Here is a 25128-nt window from a genome sequence, read left to right as displayed (position 1 = left end):
TTGCATTTCTAAAATCTTTAGTTATTTTCTGGGATGCTGTTTAGCTATTTCAAAACAGTTTGATCCTTTTGAGTCTTACTTTTATAGTTTGTTACACATGTCCAGAGCTCTGTCTAGTAATTTCCTCATAGGCATGTATTGGTCAGTACTCTGATTAATATTCAAGGAAAACTCTGAACAGCTCCTGTATGAGTACTCTGTCCTGTCAACGATACCCTCTTTAGCTCCTTGGATTGTCAGCACTGTCTCTAAAACTTAGCAAGTCTGCTTAGCCCCTTCTGGATTCCCCCTGCCTGTAATGTGGCCCAGAAATATTAAGGTAGTGAGATGGGGCAGCTGTAGGATTTAACCTCATTTATTTCCTGTCTTCGGGGAACACTGTTTTTCATAGGCTATGTCTAGTGCCTTTAAAACTGTTGTTTCGTATAATTTGTCTCTTTTTCTGGCTGCTTTAGACAGAGGTTATATCTGGTCTTTTTTCTTCTATCTACGACAGAAATGGAATTCCTATCCATTACTTTTTTTTTTTTTTCGGTATGAGGGTCTCTCACTGTTGTGGCCTCTCCCGCTGTGGAGCACAGGCTCCAGATGCGCAGGCTCAGTGGCCATGGCTCGCGGGCCCAGCCACTCCACGGCATGTGGGATCCTCCCAGACAGGGGCACGAACCCGCATCCCCTGCATCAGCAGGTGGACTCTTAACCACTGCGCCACCAGGGAAGCCCCTATCCATTACATTTTAATTATCCTTTGGAGATAAACATCTAGGTTGCCTCCAACTCTATTCAATCAAAGAGAACCAAGGAAAACATTTTTGTGCATGCCCATTAATGTTTAAGAATTTGGGGGGGGAAGACCTGTATGCAGAAAACTATAGACACTGATGAAAGAAATTAAAGATGATACAAACAGATGGAGAGATATACCATGTTCTTGGAATGGAAGAATCAACATTGTGAAAATGACTATTCTACCCAAAGCAATCTACAGATTCAATGCAATCCCTATCAAACTACCAATGGCATTTTTCACAGAACTAGAACAAAAAATTTCACAATTTGTCTGGAAACACAAAAGACCCCGAATAACAAAAGCAATCTTGAGAAAGAAAAATGGAGCTGGAGGAATTGGGCACCCTAACTTCAGACTATACTACAAAGCTACAGTAATCAAGAGAGTATGGTACTGGCACAAAAATAGAAATATAGATCAATGGAACAGGATAGAAAGCCCAGAGATAAACCCACACACCTATGGTCACCTTATCTTTGATAAAGGAGGGAAGAATATAAAATGGAGAAAAGACAGCCTCTTCAATAAGTGGTGCTGGGAAAACTGGACAGCTACATGTAAAAGAATGATATTAGAACACTCCCTAATATCGTATACAAAAATAAATTCAAAATGGATTAAAGACCTAAATGTAAGGCCGGACACCATCAAACTCTTAGAGGAAAACATAGGCAGAACACTCTATGACATAAATCACAGCAAAATCCTTTTTGACCCACCTCCTAGAGAAATGGAAATAAAAACAAAAATAAACAAATGGGACCTAATGAAACTTAAAAGCTTTTGCACAGCAAAGGAAACCATAAACAAGATGAAAAGACAACCCTCAGAATGGGAGAAAATATTTGCAAATGAAGCAACTGACAAAGGATTACTCTCCAAAATTTACCAGCAGCTCATGCAGCTCAATATAAAAAAAAAAAAAAACCTAATCCAAAAATGGGCAGAAGACCTAAATAGACATTTCTTCAAAGAAGATATGCAGATTGCCAACAAACACATGAAAGAATGCTCAACATCACTAATCATTAGAGAAATGCAAATCAAAACCACAATGAGGTACCACCTCACACCAGTCAGAATGGCCATCATCAAAAAATCTACAAACAATAAATGTTGGAGAGGGTGTGGAGAAAAGGGAACCCTCTTGCACTTTTGGTGGGAATGTAAATTGATACAGCCACTATGAAGAACAGTATGGAGGTTCCTTAAACAACTAAAAATAGAACTAACATATGACCCAGCAATCCCACTACTGGGCATATACCCTGAGAAAACCACAATTCAAAAAGAGTCATGTACCACAATGTTCACTGCAGCACTATTTACAATAGCCAGGACATGGAAGCAACTTAATGATGAGTGAATAAAGAAGATGTGGCACATATATACAATGGAGTATTACTCAGCCATAAAAAGAAAGGAAATTGAGTTATTTGTAGTGAGGTGGATGGACCTAGAGTCTGTCATACAGAGTGAAGTAAGTCAGAAAGAGAAAAACAAATATCGTATGCTAACACATATATATGGAATCTAAGAAAAAAAAAAGTCATGAAATACCTAGGGGTAAGATGGAAATAAAGACACAGACCTACTAGAGCATGGACTTGAGGATATGGGGAGGGGGAAGGGTAAGCTGTGACAAAGTGAGAGAGTGGCATGGACATATATACACTACCAAATGTAAAATAGCTAGCTAGTGGGATAGATAGCTAGTGGGAAGCAGCTGCATAGCACAGGGAGATCAGCTAGGTGGTTTGTGACCACCTAGAGGGGTGGGATAGGGAGGGTGGGAGGGAGGGAGACGCAAGAGGGAAGAGACATGGGAACATATGTATAACTGATTCACTTTGTTATAAAGCAGAAACTAACACACCATTGTAAAGCAATTATACTCCAATAAAGATGTTAAAAAAAAAGAAATCTTAAAGTGAAACTAAGTAAATAAGAAAATCTTTCTGTAAATAAATTCAAAGGCAGAAATCATATTTAAAATATTGATAAATTCAAATACCAGCAGTTAAAAATATTTGTATTTGAAAAACTAGGCAATAATAAACAAAAGTAAAAGGAATAAAGTAAGCTTGAAAAATATATTTGAAAATTTGACAGGAAAAAGTAGTTATTTTTTATATAAGAAGAATTTTCATATATTAATAATCAACAGATTGAATACTCCAATAAAAATGGGCAAAAGACAGAAGTACATTACTCAGTAAAAATATACAGATGGCCATTAAACTTTAGGGAAAAAGAGCTTAATCTCACTCATAATAAAAATGCAAATTTAAACAAAGAGGTTCTATTTTATCTTCCAAATTGGTAAAGATGGAAGGGGAGAGGGAATTATACACAGTGTAGCAATTACCATTTTTAATATAATGAACATATATTACTGATGTAATAAGAACATAAGCAAAAACCAACAGTGAAGAAGAAATTTCAAGAAATCTTTACTCTCCTTTCCGGACTGGGCTAGTCATTCATTTAATCAGTTAATGCATATTGGAAAATTATTGCCTTCCGGTAATGTTCTGGAACTCGAAGTCAAGAACCTCAAATCATTTTATAAGTGGATGTGTATGTGTGTTGGAGAGTGGAGGGTGAGGGGAGAGAGGCAAGCAAAGTCAGATTTACAACCTAGTATGATAAGTATAGGGGGTTTCAGGGAGACAGAGAAGGCCTATCAGAAGAAGATCAGGGAATAGTCGATGGGAGGAGGTGCTTGAGCTAAGGCTCAGGACTGCCACAAACAAAAAGGAGCTACCAGTTAAGAAAGAGAGGAAGGGGAGAGCTTTTTGAGGGAGGGGGTATGACAGGGAGGTGGAGGGGGAAGCCTGACCCGTGAGGGAACTGCAGGAGTTAAGTGCCCCTCACACTAGGTAAGATGACATACTGATAATGATGAGTTTGGCTGGTGTTGTCATGGAATTCTTGATTGCCAAGTTTAGGAGTTGGGTCTTTATTCTGTACCTCTTGGAGTTTCTCAAGGTGGTAAGATCTTACAATCAAAGAGAGGAGCAGAAACTTGATGAATGCTCTTCTGCAAAGAAGAGTTTAAAACATTGAGAAAAATCTATCTGTGACTTTGCTCATGTATATCCTATTTGTTTTTATTCATTAATTCTTTATTAAACAAGGATTGTTGCGCTCTCGCTGCACTCTCAACTGAGGAATCTGAGGGGGATTCAGCACAGTCGCTGCCTGGATGAACAGAGATAGAGAGAAGGAGGCAGGCAAGCAGACAGGTTGCAGTAGAGGTTGACACACAGTGTAACAGATGTACCCCACTAAGAAGCGGGTGTTCGGCAAGGCTTCTTGGAAGTGGTGATGCAGTTATTACACATTTGTTGATCAAACGGCTCCATGTGTAGAGCAAGCAATCCAGAGGCAGAGTCCACACAAGGAAAAGAGCCACCCTGGTTAGATACATGACCTCGCCCAGAGCTGTGGATCTTGAACTTTGAGAATGGATGATAGGGAAACATTTCTCCAGCTGCAGGTGCCCTGATGCCTTAGGGCTTCAGCTCAAACCCAATTAGGGCTGCCCTTTTTTTTTTTTTTTTTTTGCGGTAGGCGGGCTTTCTCACTGTTGTGGCCTCTCCCATTGCGGAGCACAGGCTCCGGACGCGCAGGCTCAGCGGCCATGGCTCACGGGCCCAGCCGCTCCACGGCATGTGGGATCTTCCAGGACCGGGGCACGAACCCGTGTCCCCTGCATCGGCAGGTGGACTCTCAACCACTGCGCCACCAGGGAAGCCCTGCCCTAACATTTTAAATTGCATTGAGGAATTCAATTGTTTTGTTCTTTTTCTTCCAGTATGTCTTTGGAAATAATTCTAGTTTTAAATACCATCCAAGGTACATTTTCAACAATGTTTATAATAATTTTCCTCCCTCTGCAAATAAACAGACTGAAAAAAAAGAAAGGAAGAAAGGAAATGTAAATGGAAAAAGGAGGAGGAAGGGAGGGGAAGAGAGAAAAACAGGTGAGAGGAAGGAAGGGGGGGAGAGAGAGAGAGAGGAGAACCAGGACTCTCCTGGGAACAGGTATCTGAGACTTTTACTTCTTGTTTTCTCTCCAGGCAAAAGTGGAGTTACTGTGTTTGCAGTGCTGAATGGGGCCTCGGCCCTGGAGCTTGCCAGAGCCGGGAAATCAAAATAAGAGTCCTAAACAATAGTCCACATAACTCTCTGGCATGATGCAATTATTCCTGACTATTGTGCTGAATCTTTTTAAACATCATTTTAATACTTCTTAGTAGGAACAAAATACCTTGGTCTTTAAAAAGAAAAGAAAAAAAAAAGGCTCTCTCCACCCCCATCCCATTTGCCAGGTGTATTGTTTTCCAGGAGAAACATAGAGATGCAGGGAAATGAGGTTAAGGAATTAGCTTCTATTCACGGGCTCACTCTGGCTTGCCTCTGCCCTATGCTTCCACTGCAGCCCAGAACACTTCCCAGCTGAGCTCCTGCCACCTCACTCTGTGAACAGGGTTGGCCTCATGATATTTCAACAGGAGCATTCGGATCAGGCTCACATAGAGACGCTGACATTTTTCAAGTTCATCAGAAAGGCAAACGCTAACCCCATAGTTGCTCTTTCCAGGAGCAATATTCGGTTTTCTCTGAATAGCTCAAATCTAAGTGAGCGAGAGCGAGATTGAGAGAAAATGAACCAATATTTTTCATTAGAAAAGTGAAGAATTAACCCATGCCTTTATCGATCGCCTCTCATCCACAAAGCATTCTCTAATCTGCTAGCTGGAAAGGATGTCTTACTCCACTGAACCCGAGGAGTCTTCTAACCTGTATGCCATTTATCATTTTTCCTTTTCAATCTTGTAATACAGGTGTAATCCCAGTTGTACAAATCAGGTCCTAATGAAAAAAAAGCAAGCACATTTAGCTGGGATGTTGAAAACAATTTGATGAAGAGACTATTACAGAAGTATGGACAGGGTTAGGAGACCAGAAAGTGATACTGAGGTACCCAGGGACTAACCACAGCAAGAAGCCATTACCACTCTATACCTGAAGGGGAAGGATAGGAAAAGGAGTTATTAGATTCAGGGGAGACCAACAACTATGAATGGGGCTGCCATTTCTAGTTGCAGTCATAACCATTGCCAGAAACATGGTACTTAGACAAGGAGGAAGTACTATGTGTGTATGGGTGGCAGAGTGGGAGTGGGGGATGGGTTGGGGATGAGGGAGAGGGGGATAAATATCCTGAAATCTTTCTCTTCATGACCTCTGATCTCCTGCTGGTGCCTTCTCTTCCCTTCTATTAACTGAACCTAATAAAGAACCACAGGAATGAAAGCCCAGAGTTGTAGATTCGTCAGTCAGTCTCTGGTGGGTCCAGAGTAGAACAGAGATGGGTGGAGAATGGGTCAGGCATGGGAGCTGTTAGACATAATTAATAGACCATCAAGTGAATTCCCTTAATGCATGGAATTAGTTAAAAATCCATAAGCAAATTTTCTTTTCTGCTAATGAGTCAAGCACACTTGTGCAGTCCATAGGGAAAGTATCAGGAGTGGGGTCATCTTTGTGTAGCTATTGAGCACTATGATTACATTATTGTGATTATATAATTATGATCATTATCCCACTATTAAACTTCAAGTTAATTAAGGAAGAGATCCTTTCTTGGTTTATTTCTATATCTAATCCCTATATCCCTATTTCCCATCAGTGCTGTGATCAGAGTGGGCACTTTCAAATATTTATAAAACATTTACAGAGAAGAAACTCTTAATTTAGCATTAGTAAGAGCATCTATTAACCAGTACATCCTCTTGGAAATATTTCTCTAAGACACAGTATTTCTGTAACTCATATCTTGATAACATTTTGTAGGAATATTTTGATGGTTCGACCATGTTTGTTAAAGAGGACTCTGAAGGACACTTGAATCCTTGTGAAGATACTTTCAAGCAGAATAAAACATAATGCATATGAAATTAGAAAAATGGAAAGAAAGCGCAGTATGGAAACTATTGAAATAGACATACAAGAAATATAGATTTGAATATTTCATTGTGAGAACAATTCCCATATTTGTATTAGAGAAACAATCGTACTAATACTGTGTTATAAGTAGTTTCAAAGCACTTTCATAGAGAATAACAATTGGAAAAGAAAGTTAATCTAGATGTCTGTTAAACTTGCCCAACATCTCTGAGAGAAGTTGAGGGACACCCTTATTTTGATTGTTCTGTAGGGAAAAAAGATCTCATTAAATAATTTTGACCACAGAAAACACAGTGGGAGACAGAGGGGAGAAGCTAATAATAAATTTGAATCTTATCACACTCATAATCACTGGTCAAGACAATTAAATATAAGATCATCCATTGATCAGTGGGTGATGGATAGGAAAATGGGAATCCCTTGACCTGAACCCCAGCAAGCAATTAGAAAATTGATGCTTCATTGGCAAATAGGTTGACAGGAATTGCTATGGTTGGAGGTAAAATTCATCTGGATAGACAGCTAAGCCAGGTTCATTTGGGTAAATGCATCTGTGACCACCAAAATAATGGCATGTCCGAATGAAAATGATTAGGCAGAATACATCAGTATTACTAGTAGGACATTCTAGAGTCAGGATATGGTCTCAAAGCAGGCTTCCAGCATGAGTACAGTTATCACGAGTAGTGATGTCTTGGATGTCATTATTGACATAAGGGCCATATGAATATGTGGAATAAATGCAGGTGGCTGCATGAGTGTTGTAAAGGTGTAACTTCTGAATGCTGGCCTCTGTGGCTGGGATGTATAATTGATACTTCAGCACAAATCGACTTTGTCTCTTCCATACTCCCACTCCTTGGTCCCTGGATCTCTTGAAGGTTGCACTTAGAGAGAGCCTACATTTATCTCCTACTTTGATCCATCAGCAACAGCATCAGTTGAAGATGAAAGGCTATGAAACAGAAGGTTCATTTGGGTAGATGAAGTTGCACCCTCCAACTGGATACATTCAATTTCCTTGGAAATAATTTCTGTCCAGCCCTTTGGCTGCTTGGCACACATGACGCAGAAAAAGTGAAGGCTAAACAGTCTACTCTCTTTTGATTCTATCTGAAATATTTGAGGCTGTTGGTTCTTCTTGTTATTGTGTGGGCCTGAAGACAGTCTTAATGATAACAGCCATATAAGAGATCGATTACTGCAGTTGGCTTTAGAGAGAAATAAGTGTAGAATCAATTTTTAAAAGAAAACTTTTTTATTTTGAGATAATTATAAGTTCATATGCAGTTGTGAGAAATAGTACAGAGAATTCCATGTAACCTTTACCCAGTTTCCCCCAATGGTAACATTTTCCAAAATGATAATATCACAACCAGGATATTGACATGATGCAATCCACCACTCTTATTCAGATTTCCCCAGTTTTACTTGTACTTATTTATGTGTTTGTGTGTGTGTATATGTGTGCATTTAGTTATAGACAGTTTCATTACATGTGTAGGTTTATTGTATATACCAGGTCAGGATACAGGATACAGAATATTTCCATCACCACAAGTTTACCCGTTACTCTTTTATGACCACACTCACTTTCTTCCTCCCACCCTCTCCACTCTGGCAACAACTGGCAACCACTAGTCTTTTTGGCCTTTATCAAATGTTATTATTTCACATTTTTAATATAAATGGAATCATACAATAAGCATTTTTGGAATTCACTTTTTTTTTTGGCCCAGCATAATTCTCTAGAGATTCATCCAAGGTGTGTATAGCTTTTCTATTTTATTGCTGATTAGTATTCCATGCTATGGATATACTATAGTTTGCTTAACCATTTACCCATTGAAAGATATCTGGTTTGTTTCCAGTTTTTTGCTATTACAAATAAAGCTTTTATGAACATTCATAAAAGTTTTTATGTAAACATAAGTTTTTACTTCCCTGGGATAAATGACCAAGAGTTCAATTACCAGATCATATAGTAGTTAGATATTTTCTTTTTTAAGAAATTGTCAAACTTTCTTCTGGAGTGTCTGAACTATTTTGCATTCCTACCAGCAATGTATGAACATGTCTTCATGTCTCCAGGAGTGCAATTGCTGGGTTATAGGTAGCTGCATGTTTAGTCACAAGAAATAGCATACTATTTTCCATGCCAATCAGCAATGTATTAGTGATTGAGTTTCTCCGTATACTTGCCAGCATTAGGTGTTGTCAGTATTTTTCTATTTTAGCCATTTTGCATTTCTCTGATGGTTAAGGATCTTGAATATCTTGCCATTTGATTATTTGTCATCTGTATATCCTCTTTGTTGAAACGTTTGTGTAAGCCTTTTGTCCATTTTTTTAATTGTTTCTTTTTCTATTATTGAGTTTTGAGAGTTTTTTACATTTTTTCCCCATGAAAGCTTATTTCTTTTTTTAAATATTTATTTATTTATTATTATTATTTTTTGGCTGAGTCGGGTCTTAGTTGCAGCATGTGTGATTTTTTGTTGCAGCACGCGGGCTTCTCTCTAGTTGCGGGCATGCGGGTTTTCTCTGTCTAGTTGTGGCCGGCAGTCTCCAGGGCGTGTGGGCTCTGCAGTTCGTGGCACATGGGCTCTCTCACCGAGGTGCACAAGCTCAGCAGTTGTGGCGCCTGGGCTTAGTTGCCCCCCGGCATGTAGGATCTTAGTTCCCCAACCAGGGATCGAACACACGTCCCCTGCATTGGAAGGCAGATTCTTTACCCCTGGACCACCAGGGAAGTCCCTACATTTTTTTAGATACTAATCTTTTGTCAGATATGTAGCTTGCACAGATTTTCTCTCTTTCTGTAGCTTATCTTTCCATCTTTTTAATAGGGTCTTTAGCAGAGTGAAAGTTTTTAATTCTCATGAAGTTCAACTTATCAATTTTTCCTTTTAACGATCATACTTTTGGTGTCAAACTAAGAACTCTTGGGACTTCCCTGGTGGTCCAGTGGCTAAAGCTCTGTGCTCCCAACACAGGGGGCCTGGGTTTGATCCCTGGTTAGGGAACTAGATCCCACATGCATGCCGCAACTAAGAATTTGCATGCCACAACTAAAGATCCCACATGCCGCAACTAAAGAACCCGCATGCTGCAACAAAGGTTGAAGATCCCGTGTACTGCAACTAAGACCCGGCACAGCCAAATAAATAAATAAATAAATAAATATTTAAAAAATCATTAACAAAAAAAAGACTAAGAATTCTTTGCCTAGAAATGATTTCCTCCTATTTTTAATTTTTAGTTTTACATATTACATTTAAGTTTTTGTTTGTTTTGCTTACGGATGTTAAACTGCTCCAAAATCATTTGTTAAAAAGACCATCCCCCGTCCACTGAATTTTGCACCTTTATAAAATTTTGGGGGGAATATTTGTGTGGGACTATTTCTGAGCTTTCTATTCTGTTCCATTGATCTATACATCTACCCCTCCACCAACACCACACTGTCTCGCTTACTGTAGCTGAATAGTAAGTTTATGAATTAGGTAGAATGATTCCTCTCATTTTATTCATTATCAAGATTGTTTTAGAAATTCTAGGGCTTTTGATATATTTTTAAAGAACTGAAGATCTTCTGTGATGGGATGAGTCTTGTTTTGGGGATGTTGGCCTGAGTCTGGATAAGGCAAGATCAGTGTACAGATCACAAAACATTTATGGTCACTGCTACTTGTCGTTTTTTAAATGTGTTTCTTTATTTTTGGGGGTGTTCGTTGCTGGGCACAGGCTTTCTCTAGTTGTGGCGAGTGGGGGCTTCTCACTGAGATGGCTTCTCTTGTTGTGGAGCACGGGCTCTAGGTGCACAGGCTTCAGTAGTTGTGGCACGTAGGCTCAGTAATTGTGGCTCACAGGCTCTAGAGCACAGGATCAGTAGTTGTGGCACATGGGCTTAATTGCTCTGCGGCATGTGGGATCTGCCCAGACCAGGGCTCGAACCTCTGTCCCCTATATTGGCAGGCAGATTCTTAACCACTGAGCCACCAGGGAAGTCCTACTTGTCATTTTTTATATTTTCTAAATTTCTGTTAAAAACTTCTAACTTCTAGCTCTGTGCATCCATTCTTCTCCCAAGTTCTTTGATCATCTTTACAATCATTACTCTGAACTCTTTCTCGGGTACACTACCTATCTCCACTTCACTTAGTTCTTCTTCTGGGGTTTTATCTTGTTCCTTCATCTGGAACATGTTCCTCTGCTGCCTCATTTTGTTTAAGTTGTTATTTGTATTTGTATGTATGTGGTAGGTTAGTTACCTTTCTAGACCTTGGAGAAGTGGCCTTCTGTAGGAGGCGTTCTATGCATTCCAGCACTCCCCTTTTGTCACTCAAGCTATATGCTCTAGGGGTTCCCCCTAAGAGGGCTGCTTGGGGCCTTCTGTTTTGGTGGGCTATGTGGGCAGTCTTGTAGGCTTGGTTGGCCCCTAGCCTGGTTCATTGTCAGGCTCTGCCTTGTGTGGACACTGTTGGCTGTCTGCTGGTTAGAAGGACCTGTTCAGAAGGCGGCTGACTACAGAAACCCAGGAGGCCCCAGGGTTACTGCTAGCTCACTGGTGGACAGAGTCAGGGTCCAGAAGACTCCAGGGCTGTTGTCCCCCGACTGGTGGGTGAAGCCAGGTCCTGGAATTAGTGCTGGACTACTGGCAGGCACAGCCAGGGCCTGATGTCTGCTGCAGGGCCCAGGGATCCCAGAGCTGGTGTCAGATCACTGGGGAGGGGGGAAGGGCAGGGGGCAGGGCAGTTCCTGATACAGTTGGGTATGGGGTCTCAGGTGTCCCAAAGCTTGTTTTGGCCTGTTAGTGGGCAAGGCCAGGGGCCATGGTCCCAGGGCAGGTTCTGGCCTGCTGTGGGCAGGCTGGGGGATTGTGTTTTTCTTGTGTCTGTCTGGTGTCTGGCCCCTGGTGGGTGGGGCTCTTCTAGAGGTTTGTACAGGCTTCCTGGAGGGCAGGGCCGCCTGCAGTGCAGGGCCGGTGACTGCCCACTGGTGGGTGGAGCTGGGTCTTGGCCCTCTGGAGGGCTAGGCTGTGTCTAGAGGAGGCTGTGGACTCAGGAATGGATGGGGCTGTGCCCCTGCCCAGTTAGCTGTTTGGTCTGAGGCAGCCCAGCACACCTGCAGGCTGTTGGCTGGGGCCAGGTGTTGGCGCTAATGAGCTAACTGCGCCTCCAGCACCGGCTTCCGGGTGGTAGAACGAGCGCCGCTGCCGCTGCCGCTGCCGTTGCTGCCGCTGCACCCGCCCACCTCCCGCCTCTCCAGGAGACTCTCCTAGACCAGAAGGTAGGTCTGGCCCCTATCAAATTACTGCTTTTGTGCTGGGTCCTGGTGAGGTTTTGTGTGCGCCCTTTAAGAGTGAAGTCTCTATTTAATCCTCCGACCCCCTGCCCCGGCCTGTGGGGCTCCCAAATTTAAGTTTGCCTGGCCTTCAAAGCCAAATGCTCTGGTTTCTCACCTTGCCAGTGCAGAACTCCCGGTCTGGGGAGCCCAAGGTGGGGCTCGGCACCCTGACTCCTGTGGGAGAACCTCTACACTGTAATTATTCTCCAGTTTGTGCGTCACCCACCCGGGGTTATGGACTTGATTATATCACAAGTCTGCCCCTCGTACCTGTCTCCTTGTGGTTCCTTCTTTATGTTTCATTATAGAAAATCTTTCTTGGTAGGTTCTGGTCTTTTTCACCAATGGTTCTGCAGATAGTTGTGATTTTGGTGTGCTCGTGAAAGGAGGTAGCTCAGGGTCCGCCATCTTGGCCGCTAAGAACGCCGACTTATCTGGTCCCTGCTGCTTGTTTTGGTCTCTAAGGTTCTGAGACAAATTCAGTCGTGTAATCAAGGCTATTCAGGGTTGTACTGATGCACGGGGGCCCATAATTTGGAAAGCAGTTGGAATAGCTAATGTTCCCGAATCAGGTTGTAGGGACCCTGTTCAGGCCCCAGCCTGGCTGAGGCTCTCTGCTTTGGCAGGGCAGGGGGAGGGTTCTTTTCCCGTTTGGTTTCCAGCAGCCAATAAGGAAAGAGAAGCTGAAATCAACACAGCACAAGCTTTATCCGGTGGTCAAAGAATGGAGAAGCGAGAACTAAGTTCACAGACCAACTTCTCACCTATATGTGAAAGGGATTTAATTTTAACAAGTAGAGACAAAGGGAGGGGGAGTGAGGCTAATGATGGGGAGGCATAGGCAGTAGGGGAAGAGGCAGAGCTTTTTTGAGGGATTGGGGTGCCATCCACTTTTTATCCGTTTTTTGGTCCTTAATGTCCAGTCAAGGCCACTGGTGGGTGTGTCATTTAATATGATGATGTAGTAAAATCAAGGTATTGGGTTGGCCAAAACTTTCGTTCGGGTTTTTCCATAAGATGTTATGAAAAACCCCTAACAAACTTTTTGGCCAACCCCAGTGAAATGAGACTCAGGGTCTGTTGGAGGTCAGATTCATGCCATCTTGGTCCCAGCTGGTTCCATCTGTTTTTTTTTGTTGTTGTTTGTCTGTTTGTAGCTTCCTTTCTTATCTCTGATCCTTTAACTTAAAGATTTATGTTACCTGCTGCTGGAGGTGGGGCGTGGCAGGTTTTGAGCTAGGATACTCCCACTAAATGTGGGGGTTGATGGGTTTTGAGCAAAGACCCAGAGCAGCTCTGGCAACGCTAAGAGAACTAAAGAAATAACATTTGGGATCTAGGATCTTAAGCAGAAGAAGAAAATATTCTTCTCTCTCTCCACCTTTTATCTCTGCTTATCTTTTCATGTTGAACTCACTTTTTGCTGTTGCAAAGAAGCTTCCTCTCTATGGCTGGGTTGGGTGTCTGACAGTAGACTTAAATTAATAAGCTTAGAATACCATGCACTCCTAATAAGAAAGTGTATTGCTTGGGAATTCTGGAAGAAAAGTTCTGGGAAAGATTATGATTGGCTGGACTTAGGTCCAGAGATTATCCCTCAAACAATATCTATGGTGAGAGGGATGGCGTATTCTTTTTTTTTTTTTTTTTGAAATGCAAACCAGGTTTATTACTATGAATATATCAAAATCTTTTAAAAAATAGTCATTGAATAGGGCTTTTCACTTAAAGAGAGGGATGGGGTATTCTAATTGGAATGGGGAGTTGTGACTGACATCATTATGATTGACATCACACATGTCATAGTGCAAGTGGAAGCTTCATTCTGCAACCTCAGGGACCCTTTTTCCTTTCCAAAGATTGTTTTGAAAAATAACTTCTCTTCTTTAGAATATGAACCTTTTCTTGATTAAGGTACATCCCAAGTATTTTCACTATTTCTGACATGTCTTGAAACTATCTATTTTGGTAATATAGTCTGCTATGAGAGTGATTGGTCCCATCAGTGGTCAGCTGCCTTTAATGTAAATAAACAGCCCACCACTTGGTATTAAAGAAAGTTAATACTTTAATATTTATCACCTTTAGGTGATATTTGCTCATTGTGTTGACACATGGGTCGTGGTGTGCAGAGGATTCAGGAAGCACTTGTCTGGCAGATGTACCAACCAAAAGTGACAGCACCTGTCATAGTGACCTTTAGTACTTCCCTCCAGCTCTGTCTCTGCATGGATCAAGCTCAACCTTCCCCAAAGCCAGTCTTTGGCCTTCTCACATCTGCTGTATTTAACATAAGGAATGCCCTACGCATCTCCCAGTTGCTGCCCCTCTATCAAAGCCCAGATCATTCTTCTCTATAATCAGTCTTGTAAAAACTGTGGAATTCTTCCTCTGAATTCTGGAGTCACTTTATGCTCTTCTATCACTCTAGTAATTTGTACTCATGTCTCATACCATCCTCTACACACACACAGAGACACACATGAATATATTGTTCTTGAGTTCTTACATATTACATTTCTTGCAGCTAACAGCATGACAGATGTTTGAGGAGGAATCTATGAACTGTTGCTTTTCTCTAATTTCTTTAGTGATTCCTTGAAACTCAGTCTTCTAACCTCCTAAATAGGATTGCTCCTCCCAGGCTGAGAGGGGTTAATTGGATCAGCTCTAGAGGGCAAATTCCTTTTTTGTTTACCATACTCCACTATGAGTTAGGGTGCTTAGAAGTGCAGATGTGATAGGGATGGTCCTAGTATGCCCCTGTTTCTCCTTTCTCTGTCAAAATTGTCCCAGTTTGGATAACAAATTATATGGTCCTCTTGTCTGACATTAGGGCGGTGTGGGAAGGCCATCCACAAAAGCACTTCAATGCCAGTCGGACCTCGTGTGGATGGGTGGCCTGGCTGGGCCGTGGTGCCGGTCTCTGCCATGGCTAATGACATAGATTTCTGCTCAGGCTGCAGTGCTTCTTTAAGGAGCAAAAGAAAAGATTCCCTCACTTAATGTGCCTTGTTAAACGTTCAGCCAAGTGTGTGTGTTCCAGCCAAGAATGTCTGGATCGGATAGTTTAAGATCTTTACCGAGCACACTTTTTTTCACCAGGGTTTACCCTGATTAGTTTCTAGGGTCTCCAACCTCGGAAAAACTTAAATCCTAAGATGTTTAATTGGCTTCCATTCTCACATATTTTATAATATCAGCTTTAGGGGAAAATCTTGATCTGTTGAAGGAACAAAATGTAAGAACTATTTACTCCAATGAGGTGCTTTTAGAGGGAGAAATTCAACTTTAACAATATTCCAAATATAATACCCATTTCAAGGGATGTCAATTTATAAAAATGTATTTCATTCTTTTCGCAGCGTAATGCCTAAGTCATACTTTGAACATTTATAAGTGACAACTTTGAGACTGACTCAGTTATATTTTATTATCTAGAAGACATTTTTTAAAAACTTTATTGAAGTATAATTGATTTACAATATTGTGTTAATTTCTACAGTATCGCCAAGTGATTCAGTTATACATATATGTATATACATTCTTTTTCATATTCTTTTCCATTATGGTTTATCACAGGATATTGAATATAATTCTTTGTGCTATACAGTGGGACCTTGTTGTTTATCCATTCTGTATATAATAGTTTGAGTCTGCTAATCCCAAACTCCCAATCCATCCCCTTCCCCACCCTCCCTAGGAGACATGTTTTTAATTTCAAAATGAGCATTTCTGGTCTCGATCTGTTCCCTTTTATAGATAAAATACCCTGAAGTGTTTAAGATTGTAAAATCATATTTTCTGAAATTTTTTGTTTTTTTTTAAAGGAACTTTGTTTAATTGGGCTTATTTACTTTAAACTGGTATTAATAATCTTATTTCCCTGAATCTTTTCATATAGCTGGTGGTTTCCCCTCTATTTGCACAAATTTACAAGTATAGTGCAATACTAAGACTTGAAATGAGTTCTCTTATGGGGTGTTTAAGTCTTGATGGAGAGATAAGGATGCTTAAGCTCAGTCAAGTTCTACTTGGCTAAACTAGGAACCCAGTTGCTTTCGGGAAGTCCAGAGAAGTTGGAGTGGGAAAAGGCTCCTTAAGAGCTCCAGGGCTGTGTCACGCAACTTCACACATGAATGCCTCATACTCCTTACAGTCAGTTGATGAAGTGCCTATTTGTTTACTGGCCTGAGAGGCCTCACTATGCAGCAGCCACCACATGTGCCTTCATAGTTTACTACATGTATCAGCTGCTCTGGAAGCCCCAGCTCTTGGTACATTTGAGTACGGTTTTTATACGGTCATGATCTCCCACCACCTTGCTGACAATCGTTCCTCACCATAACTCCTGTTGTTTGATTAGGGATATTAGCTGCATTCCTCTGGCTGATTAGTCTATTTATTTGGTGCTTGATAATATTTTCCTTTTCGTGTAATCCGTAGGTTAGCCTTCCCTTTGATGACCTTTGGCTATCACAATTTAATTTCATTATTAATCATCATAATTATTATTATTGTTAACAACAGCTTTCACATATTGAGTTGTAGGTGAGTGACAAGCAGTATGCTACCAAGGTCTTGATGAAGTATATTGCAATCTAAACTGGATGACATGCTCAAGAAAATGACCTGGGACTTGGCACATATGACCACGTAATCCCCAAGTTCTGTGTTAGAGTCACCTGTAAAATGGGCTTCAGTTTGTCTCCACCTCTTTATGCCCCAACTTGCAATACACAGTCTGCATCATGCTCATCTGATTTATTAGAATTACTATTTTATTGGGGAGAGTATCTCTCATATAGCCTCCAGATTAAGTGATACAACCACTACCACAGGACTTAGAAGCTTCCAACGTGCCCTCCACCCACAATCAGATGGCACTGTTTTCCAGAGATGATCAGTCTTTTTTTTTTTTTTTTGAGATGATCAGTCTTTGGATTTTGTGCACATCATTCCCTCACTGTTCATTGTGATATAACCCTACAGAATCATCTGGGCCATTGTGGAAAGGAAACTGAGAATCAAAGCTGGAGAGAATGTGTTTACGTGTCAGTGGCAAAGTGTATAAAAGCTGAAGTTTTGGGCCTTAACCTTGGTGTTTCCTGCCATCTCTGTGTGTTCTTAGATAAGAAACTTCACCTCTCTGAGTTGCCTACATGTAGAACTGACATACTGAGAATAGCTACATAGGGTACCATGACAAAGCAAAGCATGGTTCAAGATCTTACATCATGGCATACAATGTCTAACAATGGTTCATTCTGAAAACCACTACAAAATATAAATGCTAAATCTAAAATGTTAAAAAAATGATTAAATGTAAGTGTATTGTTGTTTGTATTCTATTATTTTATTCAGTAATTCTTCACTAGTTAGAACTACAGTCATCCATCAGTATCTGCAGGAGGGGTGGGATTGGGTACAGGAGCCCCCACTGATACCAAAATTCGTGGATGCTCGAGTCCCTTACATAAAATGATGTAATGCAGTGAATACAGTCTGCCCTCGGTATCTGTGGCTGCCAAACCCGTGGAACCAGAGGCTGATTGTATTTTCATTTTTTCCTGTATAACTCCTCCAAATGGGCCTGACCAACCTAGCAACATATATTGTCCCTGGTCTAACAGGAAAGCTCTAGGATTTGTCATTCCTTTATGACCTCAGTAGTTAATCAGTCTTTCAGCACTGACATTTTTCTATTTCTTCATCTTCCAGTAACCAATTTTGATGTGCATTTTTTTCCTTTTTCATTCTGATACAGTCATTCATTTATCTATCCCTTTATTCAACCAACAGATGTCTATTGAATTCTTGCTGTGTTTCAGGTATTGTGCTAAGAGTTGAGGTTAGTTGGTGACTAAGACTGACATGACCACTGTCTTCACAAAACTAAGCTTTTTATAAACTGAACAATTTATGATTTGACACAGCCCTGTTTATCTACCTACCATCTTGGCTCTTAACTAAGATGATTCTTTTAGCTAACTCAGGTTGCTTTGAGGAAATAACCCTTTCTATTTGGGACAGTTATGGCCTTGGGATTTTTCTACTACAGTTAAAATAATTTTCTATGAGGTTCTTTAATAGTGAAGGAATTTAACTTCACTAGCTGTTGGAAATTGTATAGTCATAGCTATACATTTACCTGAGTAACATAAATATTTTACTGTTACAGTGAATCATCTCCTTTCATAAATGCCTCATAAAATAAGAATGATAAAAAAAACCCAACTTTTAAAAATTCTAACAAAGAACTTGTTTCAGGAATATGCCACATTAATTTTCTTCATGTTTGTATGAGCTCTGATCCTTAAGTTACTAACCAATGTTGTTTCAAATGCTAGCTATGAGCTTACCTGTTTTTACGTCAGAATCCAGTAACTGTGAAGAATCATTTCAGGGTCCCTTTTACCATATCTCTTTTAGGAAATGCCTTTTCCCTACTGAGCCTATCTTCAAAGGGACAGTAAGGGCATTCTCTCCAGATCCCAACCTGACTTTTTAAATGCATGTTTTCATCTCTTTCTAGTGTCTTTCCAATAGCAGAATACCTCCTCTGCTGGAATTTGGCACCATGGTTTCCCTCTTAACTGTAAGGTCTTTCTTTGGTCTATATTTATTTCATGGCCTAAAAGTCTGCTAAATGAACCTTGGGTTATGCTATTTGCCTTACCTTTTCCTAAACTACCTGAAACAGAAACTGTGTTTTTTTTTTTTAATGGTTTAGAAACATGTAAATCTCTTTGCTTGAAATTAAATCTTAACTGCAGTAGAGGGTTTTGCCTTAAAATGCTGATAAATTTAAAACATTTCACAAAATAAAATAGCATGGTGTCAGATTTACCTTGCATTCTATTTGTTTAAGAAACATACCCATGGGCTTCCCTGGTGGCACAGTGGTTGAGAGTCTGCCTGCTGATGCGGGGGACGCGGGTTCGTGCCCCGGTCTGGGAGGATCCCACGTGCCGCGGAGTGTCTGGGCCTGTGAGCCATGGCCGCTGAGCCTGCGTGTCTGGAACCTGTGCTCCGCAACGGGAGAGGCCACAGTGGTGAGAGGCCCGCGTACCAAAAAACAAAACAAAACAAAACAAAACATACCCACAAGCTTCAATACATTTTAATAGGCTACTAAATTCTATTTTCTTGCTTTACGTGTGCTAAATAACTGACCCACAACAGGAATAATGTCCTTATTCTTTTAGCTCATTAAGTACGAAAAAGAAAATTGTAAAGGAATTTATAAAGAAAGTAAAACAGCACTAAAAATTACCTGAAATGTATGATTGACTGTTTGAAGTCTTGTTTTTGGCTATGAACTCCTTTATTTGTCAGTTCTTCTTTTTCTTTTCTTTTTTTGTTTTTTGCGGTACGTGGGCCTCTCACTGTTGTGGCCTCTCCTGTTGCAGAGCACAGGCTCCGGACGTGCAGGCTCAGCGGCCATGGCTCACGGGCCCAGCCGCTCCGCGGCATGTGGGATCTTCCCGGACCGGGGCACGAACCCGTGTCCCCTGCATCGGCAGGCGGACTCTCAACCACTGCGCCACCAGGGAAACCCTGTCAGTTCTTCTTTTAGCATTTAATTTTCCCAGCATTCATTCATCCAGTCTTTAAGTAAACATTTAAATATCTGTTATTCTGAGTCACTGATTTAGGCATTGTTGTAAAAGGCATGATCCTAGCCATCTAGGAGCTTAGAGAATAGAAAGCAAGATGGTATATAAATCATAAATTGAAATATGATGTAGGTGATATCAAGTCACTTACCCATCCAGTCATTCAGTCATTCCTTAATTCATTATTTGGTTCTTAAATATTTTGGAATTTACACAATATATTGAATATGAGCCTTACAAAGACAAATAAGACTTAGTTTATAACATCAAGTAACAGACAGTCTACAGGGAAAGACAGACACACATACACAAAAATGATGTTTCAAATATAATAATAGAGATATGTACAAGGCATTATGGGATAAAGGAGAAGGGGAACATTCATCTTTATATGGGAGTTGGGGAAGTTTTTCTCAACAATACCTGAGGGAAGAGAAAGGAGAATTTTCAAGGCCTGGAGTACAGTATAAGCAAAGTCAGAGGCATGGAACAGTATGAAATATGTTTTCGTTTTTCTGGAACGTTATGCATAAAGGAGGGAGTGGTGAATGAGGCAGTCTTTCTTTGAAGTAGCCGTCCTTCTTTGTCATCTGCCATGAGAACGAGGAGGAGATGTGATCCTCCTCAATTCCTATGGTGATCCTCCAAACATATAGTAAGTTCAGCCTCCCATTTCAGCTGTATACTTCACATCCCTTCCTCACCTCTCCTCCACAGAAGAAAGGACAGAAGCATGAAAGCTGGCAGAATCTCGTGACTCCCCTTAAAGCTGCTGCTTGCATGTGAGGCGCACCAGGTCTACTCACATTCCTTTAGCTGAGGCAGTCTTCCCCATGCATGTATGTGTGAATGGTGCAGCAGTGATGATCAAAGCTCATATAGCATCTGGTATGGCACGGGCACGGATCCAACAGAATGGATGCACGGGGATCAGGTTCTGGTGGCTCCTTGCTGTGCACATGTTATTACAGTAGTTGCTGACGTGGGTGGGATATTGGGGAATCCAGAGGAGAGGCTGAGTTAGCTCGAGCAGTGTGAAACTCTGGGCGACTCAAGACTGTGGGTGTTTACCAATCAGTAGAAAAGTATTTCAGTATTTCAACAGTCATTTAAGCTACATTGGTGTGTACTGGATGACTATTAGCCTTGTAAGTGTGCATGCTTGTGTGTGTGTGCACGCGCATGTGTGTGTAGGCAGATCGAATGTGATGATAAGGAAAACAGAGTATTCTAGGATTATTCCTGATTTTTGGCTTGGGTGGTAACTTAGTGAGGTGATGCTGAACAGGAAAGAGACAATGCAGGAGGAAAATGATCAGAGAAAAGACAGTAAATTAGTGCTTTGGTTACATATTAATTACATATGTGCTAAAAAGTTCAATTGTTGGTTCCTTATGTCACTCAGACCTCAGAGGAGAGTTCTTGCTGGAGATAAACTGGACATCGTAGAATTGTCAAGAGGTCATCAAGACACAAAATGCTGAAGGCATAAAGGAAAGGTTGTTACAGTTGTACAATTGAAAATATACAATTTATGAATATCAAATACTTAAACTTTATAATAAAAGCCACAGAACACTTGAAGAATGTGATATATTATGGCAGATAAACTCTTAATTATTTTAATATAAAAAGCACATGCAATCTTAATAAAACACCAACATAACATTAAAAAAGTGATAAATATAAACAAATATGAATAGTTTATAAACCTATAGGATGATTCCAACTCTCACAACTATATTAAAATGGCTTTGTAAATATTTGACTTATCAAACAGAAATATAAAAATATTTCAAAATAAATAGTGCTGAATGGGATGGAGGGAAGTGCACATCCGTGTATGTTGCTGTTGGAAGTGTTAATCAGTGTTCCCTCTTTGACAACCAATTTGTTAAGACCCATAAAATATTAAGTTAAAAAATTCTGGGGCTTCCTTGGTGACGCAGTGGTTGAGAGTCCGCCTGCCGATGCAGGGGATGCGGGTTCGTGCCCCAGTCTGGGAGGATCCCACATGCCGCGGAGCGGCTGGGCCCGTGAGCCATGGCCGCTGGGCCTGCGCGTCCGGAGCCTGTGCTCCGAAGCGGGAGAGGCCACAACAGTGAGAGGCCCGCATACCGCAAAAAAAAAAAAAAAAAAAAAAAAAAAATTCTACAAGCAGAGTATCCTCTAATTTCTGCATATGAAAAGTGCACATACATGGAGACTTACAAACACATGTACATATTCTGATAGACTATTCAAGAAATTTTTGTTGTGATTGCTTCTTTGCAGAGAGACTTGGGATCTGGTGAAAGTAAAGCAGTTCATTTACACTGACATGAAACAATGTGTTTTATGGTTAAGTGTTCAAAGTTTTATCATTTGCTTATGCTATTTTTACCTCTTAAAAAAACATTTTATGTACATGTAAATATTTGACAAAGCAGTGTTTGTATATGGATATTTAGATGTAGGAAATAATCATACAGATTTATAAACATGTTTCAGAAATATCCCTAACACATCAATCAATTTCCGAACAATGCTTCTAATGGTTTGTATGCAAATAGCTCAAATGCAGATGAGCTTCTCTAGGGTTTGAAAATTTAAAGAAAGAAAACAACTTGCGTGAAGATTTTTGGGTTTTAAGAGTCATATCTACACTTTAAAATGAAAAAATGAAACTATTTGTAACAGTATGTTCACTCAGTCTATAATGTGCCTAAGCTATCAGCAAATCTGGTGATTCTATATATTATCCCTGTGCCCAAACCACAATGAGGTTATGTATAAACAAAGTAAAAGATTAATCTCCCTGACTTTTCTGCCATGAAAACTCAAATATTTACTCTTTCCTTTTGGAATACATTTGCATAATAAAGATTTAATTTATTTCCAGACTTCTTTAATGGAACTGGGAGAAAAACAGTTTTATCAGCTGTGAGATTTACATGTCAATATTGAATGAGGACAGGAGAAAATGGGCATGTTTACCTTATGTCAGAAATTCTAAGGAAAACAGTCTGAAAATGATCTGAATTTGGGTTTTTGGTTTTTACTGACTGGGGCAATAAAGGGAAGTTAGAAAATGTATCTCTCATTTCTTGAGTTACTCTTCAAAATTCAATACAGTGGAAGTTTGACGTGAAACTTCTTTTCTCTAGAAGCCATGATGCTTTATATTAAACATCCTTATTTCACCAGATAGGTTGTGCTTTGGCCAGAATGTTTCAAAATCCCCCCCAGTGTCCCTGATCCTGTGCTCCAACACTCATTCCATTTGCAGATTTCCACAGGCTCTGCAGAGAATTGTTAGACTAGAGTTATATTATTTTAACATATATGATGTCAGATTACCACATATGCTTGTCAGGCTAGAGTTATATTATTTTACCATATGTGATGCAAATCCATAAATGCTTTCCTAGGAATACGTAAATAGGTAAATTATTCCAGCCAAATGCAAAGATGACATTAGCAAACTATTAAAAAGCAAAAGAATCAGCTTTTATTTTATTGTTTTAAACATTATTAGAGTATAATTGCTTTACAATGGTGTGTTAGTTTCTGCTTTATAACAAAGTGAATCAGTTATACATACACATATGTCCCCACATCTCTTCCCTCTTGCATCTCCCTCGCTCCCACCCTCCATATCCCACCCCTCTAGGTGGTCACAAAGCACCGAGCTGATCTCCCGCTACTATGCGACTGCTTCCCACTAGCTATCTATTTTACGTTTGGTAGTGTATATATGTCCATGCCACTCTCTCACTTCGACCCGGCTTACCCTTCCCCCTCCCCGTGTGCTCAAGTCCATTCTCTAGTCAGTCTGCATCTTTATTCCCATCTTGCCCCTAGGTTCTTCTGACCATTTTTTTTTTCTAGATTCCATATATATGTGTTAGCATACGGTATTTGTTTTTCTCTTTCTGACTTACTTCACTCTGTATGACAGTCTCTAGGTCCATCCACCTAACCACAAATAACTCAGTTTCGTTCCTTTTTATGGCTGATTAATATTCCATTGTATGTATGTGCCACATCTTCTTTATCCATTCATCTGTCGATGGACACTTAGGTTGCTTCCATGTCACGACTATTGTAAATAGAGCTGCAATGAACATTTTGGTACATGACTCTTTTTTTATTATTATTATTTTTATTTTTTTTTATTTTTTTAAAATTTATTTTATTTTTTTATTTTTATTTTTTTTGTAGTATGCGGGCCTCTCACTGTTGTGGCCTCTCCTGTTACGGAGCACAGGCTCCGGACGCGCAGGCTCAGGGGCCATGGCTCACAGGCGCAGCCGCTCCATGGCATGTGGGATCTTCCCGGACCGGGGCACGAACCCGTGTCTCTTGCATCAGCAGGCGGACTCTCAACCACTGCGCCACCAGGGAAGCCCCATGACTCTTTTTGAATTATGGTTTTCTCAGGGTGTATGTCCAGTAGTGGGATTGCTGGGTCATATGGTAGTTCTATTTTTAGTTTTTTAAGGAACCTCCATACTGTTCTCCATAGTGGCTGTATCAATTTACATTCCCACCAACAGTGCGAGAGAGTTCCCTTTTCTCCACACCCTCTCCAGCATTTATTGTTTGTAGATTTTTTGATGATGGCCATTCTGACCAGTGTAAGGTAAAACCTAACTGTGGTTTTGATTTGCATTTCTCTAATGATTAATGATGTTGAACATTCGTACATGTGTTTGTTGGCAGTCTGTATATCTTCTGTGGAGAAATGTCTATTTAGGTCTTCTGCCCATTTTTGGATTGGGTTGTTTGTTTTTTTTGTTATTGAGCTGCATGAGCTGCTTGTAAATTTTGGAGATTAATCCTTTGTCAGTTGCTTCATTTGCAAATATTTTCTCCCATTCTGAGGGTTGTCTTTTGGTCTTGTTTATGGTTTCCTTTGCTGTGCAAAAGCTTCTAAGTTTTATTAGGTCCCATTTGTTTATTTTTGTTTTTATTTCCATTTCTCTAGGAGGTGGGTCCAAAAGGATCTTGCTGTGATTTATGTCATAGAGTGTTCTGCCTATGTTTTCCTCTAAGAGTTTGATGCTGTCTGGCCTTACACTTAGGTCTTTAATCCATTTTGAGTTTATTTTTGTGTACAGTGTTAGAGAGTGTTCTAATTTCATTCTTTTTCCATGAAGCTCTTCAGTTTTCCCAGCACCACTTATTGAAGAGGCTGTCTTTTCTCCACTGTATAGTCTTGCCTCCTTTATCAAAGATAAGGTGACCATATGTGCGTGAGTTTATCTCTGGACTTTCTCTCCTGTTCCATTGATCTATATTTCTGTTTTTGTGCCAGTACCACACTGTCTTGATTACTGCAACTTTGTAGTATAGTCTGAAGTCAGGGAGCCTGATTCCCCCAGCTCCGTTTTTCGTTCTCAAGATTGC

The sequence above is a fragment of the Mesoplodon mirus genome, assembly GCF_964341445.2.
Source record: "Mesoplodon mirus genome assembly, chromosome: 2".
Taxonomy (NCBI): Eukaryota; Metazoa; Chordata; class Mammalia; order Artiodactyla; family Ziphiidae; genus Mesoplodon; species Mesoplodon mirus.
This window is presented reverse-complemented; position numbering follows the sequence as displayed.